The sequence below is a fragment of the Populus euphratica genome, unplaced genomic scaffold (assembly GCF_000495115.2).
Source record: "Populus euphratica unplaced genomic scaffold, PopEup_1.0 scaffold128.1, whole genome shotgun sequence".
Classification (NCBI taxonomy): Eukaryota; Viridiplantae; Streptophyta; class Magnoliopsida; order Malpighiales; family Salicaceae; genus Populus; species Populus euphratica.
This window is the reverse complement of record NW_011500015.1, coordinates 334293-344231: the sequence shown is the minus strand read 5'-3', so window position 1 is coordinate 344231 and position 9939 is coordinate 334293.

Here is a 9939-nt window from a genome sequence, read left to right as displayed (position 1 = left end):
CTACCAGCTACTGCTGTGGTTTTACTATTTATCAAATATATATTTTTTGCTCTAGGAATATATTAACTATTCTACCCACTACTGCAGTTGGCTTGGTCATCAAGCTATTCCCGTAGAAACTAGGTGAGATTTCAAGCAGATCATTGCAGTTTTCAAGTCCATGCTGTGTTATAGGAATACCATGCTTGATGCTACCTATTGATCAATAAATCCATGCAACAGAGCAGCTACCTGGTATGTCTTCCAAATTTTGTTTTTGCTTCGTGCGATCTTTGCTGTTGCTTTCGGATGATGGTAGCCCGACCGAGCAGGAACGTGAATGGCATCCTCGTTTTATTTTGATTAGATTAGTTCATGTGATGCCAAGATTTTGGATGCCCAGAGGTCCTAGATCGTGTAGCCCGAGCAATTTTTGTTTAAGCTCATTGTACAAGAGGGGCTCTTTGTGCAAATCTATGGAGTAGACGGGTGCCATCTCTTTCGAACACTCATTTTAGTCCTCAACTTCCAATTCGGATTCGACCTTACGTCTCATTTGAAATTTAAGCCTTTTTTTTTTTGTTTAAAGCACGCTAATGTCTTTTTTTTTGGTAAGTAAAGCACGCTAATGTCAGCTAACAACAAATTTAAAGCACGCTAATGTCAGCTAACAACAAACTAGGAGTTAATTGCTCTTTCTTTTTTGAACGATTAACGTAGGAATTGATAGCTGATGAGCCTATTGTTGTTTTAGTGTCTGCATGCAAGTGGGCTCTGTTTATGCCCAGCCTATAGAACTAGTAAAAGGGCCGGGTCCTTGTTATATAATTCGTCTGGAACTGTGTAGATGGATGATATAAGGATCATCATGACTCGTTCATCTGAGTCAGTGTATCCCTTCTACAAGACCAGACTAATCCTCTTCAGCTCGAGCAATCACCCACCTTAACACGACGAACTACAGCCCAGTATTAATGTTTTTCATTCTTTCAAGATATCTCAAGTTCAAATCTCTTCTATACATCAAAAAAAGAAAACATTGTAGCCGAATTCCCCAGTTTAGACTTTGTTTAGTATCGTCAAGCTATGGTGTGTTGTACTGCACTATATATGATCAGAAAGTTACATTTACAGTCGTTTGATAACCGAACGTTGTATTACATGAAAAAAGACATTGCACTTCCGGGAAAGTTTCTTGCAGTAATTTGTTTACAAGAATGTGTTACAAGCTCAAGTATTTCTAGCATTGGTTAGCATCGGAAAAGGCGTGGAATCGGAAGCAGCAAGATCAGAAGCAAGCTCAACAAGAAGAGTTTATGGATGAGGAAGAAGGTAATAGAAATGGAATTACAATTAAAGAAGGCAAGATTAAGGAATATGGTCTATCTTCGAATACATTGGATGAAAGCTATGCATATAGCATTCATTTGTCAAGAAAAAGACGTTGTCATTTTGGTTGAAAGTGGTGGTATGAATAGCTTCATTGATGTACAAGTTGTTAAAGAGATCAATGCTTCTATTGAGAAGACCACTATGCTTGCTGTAATGAAATGTGACAACATCCCAAATTCATATAGTTTATGCAAGGGTACGAGTTTTCGAGGATATTTGAGAGTGTTGGACTGGGAAAATATGACATGGTGTTTGGTGATTAGGGTTGATTGGTTGAGGATTTACTTAACAATTATGATTGACTTCATCAAAATAAAAATGTCATTCAAAAAGAATGAATGGAAGAATGATTGAATTAAAGATTTATTCAAGAAATTGAATTAAAAATTTATTCAAGAAATTGAATTATAAATGATCACAACAATAAAAACACATAAAAAAAAGCTAAATGATATGGGAAAAATACTTTAATTTTTCTAATATAATATTATGAATTGTTATAGTATTTTGCACAATATTGTTTTTACACAACTTTCTTTTTCTTTTTTTATTATGATTTTTTTTAAAAAATTATTTTTGTTATTTTATTTTTTAATATTGAAATAGTTGAAAATTTAACTTTATATTTTTTTCTTTATATTTTATCTTTTTATAAGATTAGCGTGGTTGCAAGTTAAAATTTAACTTTATATTTTTTTCTCTATATTTTATCTTTTTTATAAGATTAGCGTGGTTGCAAGTTTATTGAGGTAACTCATGTTGCTCTAGTTTATAGGTTTGGTGGGTCTTTTTTAATTGAACTTGACTTTTTTATAATCTATTTTTTTATATTGTTTTAAAAATATTTTTAAAGAAAAATCATGTTACTAAACTTAATGAAGTAACAAAAATTAAAAGATGTAAGGGAAATTATTGTTCACCGAACATTCATTGCATTGTGGATTACAATAGTAATCTACAGTATCTTGCTTTTTTTTTTCTTTCAATTTTTGTTATGATTTTTTAAAAAATATATTTTTTTATCAATTTCATCTTTTCAAATTAAGATTGTTAAGAATTTAACTTCATAAATTATTTTTTTTATTTTTCCTTTATATGAGGTTAGCATGATTTATATGTTTGCTAAAGTAACTCAGGTTGCCTTGATTTTCTAGTTTGATGGGTTATTCTTTTTCTTTTTTAATTAAACTTAAATTTTTTTATATTTTATTTTTTTCTCATATAGTTATAAGAAATAGCTTTAGAGAAAAATCATGTTATTAAACTTTAAAAGAAATAGCTTTAGAGAAAAATCGTGTTATTAAACTTTATAAACTAATAAAAATTAAAAGGTGTGAGGAAATTATTATTTACCCACGGACATTACACTCTAAATGATAATAGCAACCCACAATGTTTTGCTTTTTTTTTCTTTATGTTTTTGAATTTTTTTCATGATGTTTTTTTTTTAATTTGTTTTTGTTGATTTCATATTTTAATATTGAGATGATTGAGAATTTAACTTTATAATTTATCTTGGTTAGCATGGTTTACAGGTTTGCTAAAGGAACCAGGGTTACTTCGGTTTACGAGTTTGGTAGGACATCTTTTTTTAATTGAATGTGACTTTTTTATCGTCAATTTTTTTCTCAAATAGTTAAAAAAATAATTTCAAAAAAAGTTATGTTATTAAACTTTATAAAATCCATGAATTCACAAGTTTGGCTAATTGACTTGTTTTTTGGGTCCAGTAATTTCAACTTTTTTAAATTAGTTTTTTTTTCACCCTTAGTTACTAGATTAATTAAAAATTTAGTTTCATAATTGATTTTGTTTTTCCTTTTATGAGGTTATCATGATTTAAAAAAAATCACAATATTGGGTTAGTATTTAATTTTGTAATCATTTATTTTTGTTATCATGTAGTTAAATAAAAAATAAATTAAAAAATAAATTATAATCTCAGTGGAATCCATAACTCAGTTCACACATATGGTGTACTAGCCTAACTTACCTGATTTACAGGTTTGACAAGTTTACCCACCGATATGTTTTTTTTTTAATTTATTTCTTTTTAGTTTCATCTTGATATGATTTTTTTTTGTTTTTAATTTATTTCTTTTTAGTTTCATCACCTAATATTGGATTGCTTGAGAAATAGGGTGCATTATTGATTTTTGTTTGCTTTCTAAGGATAATTGTCTCAAATAAGTGTTTATTTTTAGGTTAGTGCTCAATTTTTTAAGCATATTGTTTTTATCATATAATTAATTAAAAAATATAAAAAGTTATTAAACTCAATAAAGTTCATGCCCCAGGTTGCAAGGGGCGAGATCGATCCAATATATCATTGTCTCAATAGTTTTTAAGAAAAATAATCATCTCAAAGTTTTAAAAAAAAGTTAAATCATGTTTTTATCTATCATAAAGGTTGCATTTCAACTTATGAAATCGATTGATTGACGTCAAAGCTAGCTCTTATATGATTTAATAAAAAACTTGAGTTACGAAAAAAGTTGTGTCAAAAGGTTTCAAAATTAATATATATGGTTAGGTTTGATAACACTATTAAAAAAAATTATACTTCTAATTTTTACATTTTAGTTAAAAAAAATAATATTGACTCACGGCAGAGCACGAGCCAATATGCTAGTAATAGCTTAAAAAAATAGTGTATGGTTTTATGGGATAATTTTTTTTCCTATGAAAGTGTATAAATAACCTAAACAAGTTGTGTAAAACTCATAAGTGAAATCATTGCTAAAAGAGTATGAATTAATATTTACATAACATAAACACCTTCCACCTATTAGAGGGTTTGATCATAAGATTCCTCTAATACCATGTGAGCCAAACTAGTCAATATTAGACCTTATAATAGTTCATTTGTGCACAAGAAGAGATAAAAAGGTTGGTTAACAAGAAGTTACATAATAGGATTATACAAGATAGTTGCGGACCATTTGTCTTTATGTTGTTGTTGGTTAAAAATAAGGGTAACAAATAGAGACTTTGTGTTAATTATGCAATTAAATAAGTTGGCTATTAAAAATAAATTTTTTATTTCATTAATTGATGACTTGATGGATAAATTACATGGTTTTCAATTCTTTTCAAAGCAAGATCCAAGATCTAGTTATTAATAAGTGACGATGTATAAAGAAGATTTGGACAATAGCTTTTAGAACTCCTCATAAACAATATGAGTTCAAAGTCATGCCATTTAACTTGACTAATGCACCAACTATGTTTCAAGCCTTGATAAACACCATGTTGGAACCATTTTTGGTTGAGAATGTTTACATTAATATTTTTTTTATGATATCTTAGTATATAGTTATACTTTAGCATTACATATCAATAATTTAAAGTCAGTGATGAAACTATCGAATAATAATTAATTGTTTGCAAAACAATCAAAATACTTTTTTTGTGTTTCATAAATTGAGTACCTTTGACATATAATATCTAAAGAATGTATGGTCACTTATCTAAAATATATAAAAGCTATGAAGAAATGGTCAATTTAAATAATTGAGAGGCTTTCTTGGATTATCACGATATTATAGAAAATTTATAAAAGGCTTTAAGGTCATCAACAAACATTTAACTAAATTGTTACATTTAATTGGAATAAGAAGGCTCAAGAAACTTTTGACAAGTTAAAGGATACTTTGTAAAGCTCCAGTACTAGCCTTACCAAACTCCAACAACATTTTTGTTCTAATAACTAATACATATGTAAACGAGTTTGATGTAATTTTGAGTCATAAATAGAAATAATTAACTTTTTTTAACAAGTCATTGAGTTCAAAGCATATTGGATTATCAATCTATGAGAAATAGTATATTGCTATATTAATGGTCATAGAAAGATAAAGACATTGCATGGATTATAATCAATTCATCATTAAAGATAGAGACAAGTTAAAGGATGCTTTGTAAAGCTCCAATACTAGTCTTACCAAACTCCAACAATATTTTTGTGTTAAAAACTAATGCATGTGTAAATGGGTTTGATGTAATTTTAAGTTAGAAATGGAGGTCGTTAGCCTTTTTTAACAAGGCATTGAGTCCAAAAAATATTGGATTATCAATCTATGAGAAAGAGTATATAGCTATATTAATGGTAATAGAAAGATAGAAACACTATATGGATTATAGTCAATTCATCATTAAAATTAATCATGAAAGCTTAAAATATATTTTAAAGCAAAAGATTCAAGCTCCTATATAGAAAGAATATTTAATCAAGTATTAAGATTAATATATTAAATCCAGTATAGAAAGGGCAATGAGAATATGATAACAGATGCTTTATTGAAAACAATTAAATGAATATAGTCTAGTAACCGAAGGTCAAGTATTTGATAATGACATTGAAATTATAAGGGCTATTATTGTAATGGTAATAGGATAGTATGAAAAAGTAAGTGAGATTTACAAGAATGATTCTTAGTTGCAAGGAATGATTGTTGGGAAATTGTTAAGTGCAAGTAGCTAGTCAAATTACACTTTTGTTGAAGGGGTTCTAAGATATAAGAATACGATAGTCATTGGCAAAAAAAAAATTTTAAGGGAAGATTCATGAGTGTTACACTTGATTCATATATAAAGGGTTATACAAGGGTATAAAATCCCTATAAAAATCTTAACACAGTGTTTTAATGGCCTTTAAGAAGGACTTTGGTTAAAAAATTTGTAAATGAATATGATATGTACAAACAAGCCAAAATGAAAATGGTAGCATATCTTGGATTACAACAACCATTTTAAATAACTAAAGGAATTTAAATAAATATAACCATGGATTTTATAGAAGGGTTGCCACACTCAGGGGAAAATATATTATATTTATGTTAGTTGACAAGTTCATCAAGTATGGATATTTCATAGCTATAACACACTCTTTTGCAACTCAAGAGATAATGTAGGTGTTTTTGGACCACCTTTATAAATTCCATGTGTTCTTGGAACACCCCTGTAAATTCCATGGGCTGCTAAACAACTATTGTCATAGATAAATACAAGGTTTTCAATAGTTTCATTATAGAAGGAACTATACAAATTATTAGGGGTGAAGATTCTAATGAGTTTATCAAATTACCCATAAACTAATGGTCAAACTGAAAGGGTTAATCAATGCTTAGAGACTTATTTAAGGTATATAACTATGCACAATCTAAAGAAATGACATTGTTAGTTATCATTTGCTCAATGGTGTTAAAACTATAGTTTTAAAACCTGGCCCAACAGGTTGACCAAAGATCGAGACCGGGCTGAGTTTAATAAAAAATAAAAAAATACATAAAACTAGTAACCCAATCAAAGACTCAAGTTGATCCAATGACCTAGTTAACCTAGCAATACCCAGTCAAAAACATAGTTGCAACTCGTTACTTTAAAAAAAAATGATATTTTTTTATTTTATAAAAAAATTAAGGGTTAACCTATGATGATCTGATGATCCGGTTAAAACTCATGACCTGAAACTTAGACCAAGTTTAGAAAGTATGGTTAAAACTCTAGCTTTCATTCTACCATTAAGACGATTCTTTTTCAAGTTCTATATAAATACCTTCCATTAAGTAGAGATAATTACATAAAAAACTATAACATTGATTGTGAAAGAAGAGGTATTTTGAAGAAGGGCTAACATAGAGCACAAATGGAAATGACCAAACATAAAATAAAACAAAATATCAGACACTGAAATAACATAAAAAGAATATGAGATGGGAGATTTAATGTATCTCAAACTTCAACCTTATAGGTAGGCCGTATGACATTAAGAGAAATCATATTGTTGAATTATAGATTTTATGATCTATACAAAATTATGTAAATGATTGGATTAATAGCATATAAGTTATAGCTGCCAGAAACATTTGTGAAAAACTGTAATCGAGTTGTGGTAATGAGACACATCCAATGGTTCAAATTATACAAAGAAGATACAACTTAGAGAGATTTAAAAGAACTCTTAAGTCAGTTTCTTGATTTTTGCTTTGATTCTTAAGATAAAATTCTCATAAGCAGGGAGTGTTGTTACAAGTTCAAGTGATCTCATAGTAAGCCTAGTAGGAAACAATTGCAGAATATAATAAAAGAAATTGCAATCAATTTTGTAGCAAGATTAAGAAAATTACATGTGACAATGTTAGTTAACTAGTCATTCAATTAGATTAGTTAGTAACTAGTTACAAGTTCAGTTTGTTGCTAGAGAAGTTGAATTCTTATATAAATGAATCAACATAAATAAATAATTGTAACTCAAGTAATAAAATAATTTTAAGGTAGTTTATAATTTTTAGTACAATTCCAACTCTTTACTTTAAAAAAAATTTGATATTTTTTTATTTTATAAAAAAATTAAGGGTTAACCTATAATGATCTAATGATCCGGTTAAAACTCATGACCTAAAACTTAGACCAAGTTTAGAAAGTATGGTTAAAACTCTAGCTTTCATTCTACCATTAAGACGATTCTTTTTCAAGTTCTATATAAATACCTTCCATTAAGTAGAGATAATTACATAAAAAACTATAACATTGATTGTGAAAGAAGATATATTTTGAAGAAGGGCTAACATGGAGCACAAATAGAAATGACCAAACATAAAATAAAACAAAACATCAGACACTGAAATAACATAAAAAGAATTTAAGATGAAAGATTTAATGTATCTCAAACTTCAACCTTATAGGTAGGCCGTATGACATTAAGAGAAATCATATTGTTGAATTATAGATTTTATGATCTATACAAAATTATGTAAATGATTGGATTAATAGCATATAAGTTATAGCTGCCAGAAACATTTGTGAAAAACTGTAATCGAGTTGTGGTAATGAGACACATCCAATGGTTCAAATTATACAAAGAAGATACAACTTAGAGAGATTTAAAAGAACTCTTAAGTCAGTTTCTTGATTTTTGCTTTGATTCTTAAGATAAAATTCTCATAAGCAGGGAGTGTTGTTACAAGTTCAAGTGATCTCATAGTAAGCCTAGTAGGAAACAATTGCAGAATATAATAAAAGAAATTGCAATCAATTTTGTAGCAAGATTAAGAAAATTACATGTGACAATGTTAGTTAACTAGTCATTCAATTAGATTAGTTAGTAACTAGTTACAAGTTCAGTTTGTTGCTAGAGAAGTTGAATTCTTATATAAATGAATCAACATAAATAAATACTTGTAACTCAAGTAATAAAATTACAAGCTTGAGTTGCCAAGTACATATATATTGCTTGTCAAGATACCTTAATTTTAAGGTAGTTTATAATTTTTAGTAAGTATTTGTTTACGTAGTAGCTTCTGCTTTTAAAGCTTACCACGTAAACATAAGTTTGGTAACATAAAAATTTAATTGCTTTTCATGTGGGACCCATATATATTTTTTATGAAGCACCGTTTTATGAGAACCAGCTCTTAGCTACTTCTCACGTCTGCAACCACGTGAATATAATTCACCTGGACACTTTTTGTATGAACAGTGCTCATGTGAATTTCACTTAACATTGTTCATGTAAATAGTGTAGGTGAATAACTACTTATATTTAAAAAAAAATATTTTAAAAAAAATATATTTTACTCAAAAAATTAGTGTTTAATATTACTTAATAACACTATATAAATTAAAAGGAGGTTGCTTGATGACGTAACATTTATAGAATTTGATCGCAAACCCAATTATGTTCTTGCCGGGTCCAACCTAGTTTAAAAAATCTAATTTTTATTTTTATTTGTAATTGTGTTTTATTCAAAAAATTAAAAAAAAAATTGTTTGATGATGTAACAAAAAATCCAGTCTTTATTGTCTGCAACCAGGTGAATATAATTCACCTAGGCATTGTTCGTATGAACAGTGCCCATGTGAATTTCACTTGGTAAGTGTAGGTAAATAACTACTTATATTAAAAAAATTATTTTTTAAAAATTATATTTTACTTGAAAAATTAGTGTTTAATATTATTTAATAACACTACATAAATTAGAAGGAGATTGCTTAATGACGTAGTATTTACAAAATTTGATATCAAGCACAATTAGGTTCTTGCCAGATACGACCCAGTTAAAAAAATTCAGTTTTTATTTTTATTTATAATTATGTTTTATTTAAAAAAATTAGAAGGAGATTATTTGATAATATAACAAAAAAAATTAATTTTTATTATTACGCGCTTAAGAAACCATGAAAAATATAGTTCTTGTTGGATAAATTTCGTAGATGATAAAATTATATATAATTTAATGGAATAATAAAAAATATTAGATATCAATATTATTTATTTCATACAGTAATTAAATTTACAATATTTAAATTAAAAACTATTAATATTAATATGTATAATTTTTAATTATTTTATAACCTTAATTTAAAAAATATTATTTTAATCAAACATATTAAATTATTTTTAATTCAATTTTAATTTCAACCATAATTTTAATTAAAAATATATTTTTTCAAACTAATTTTAATTAAAAAAAATTTTCTAAAATTGTTTTTTTTTCAAACTATAGTCACAGCTATCACAATATCCCTACCAAGATTAAGGTTCGGTTGAAACTGTTGATGATGAAT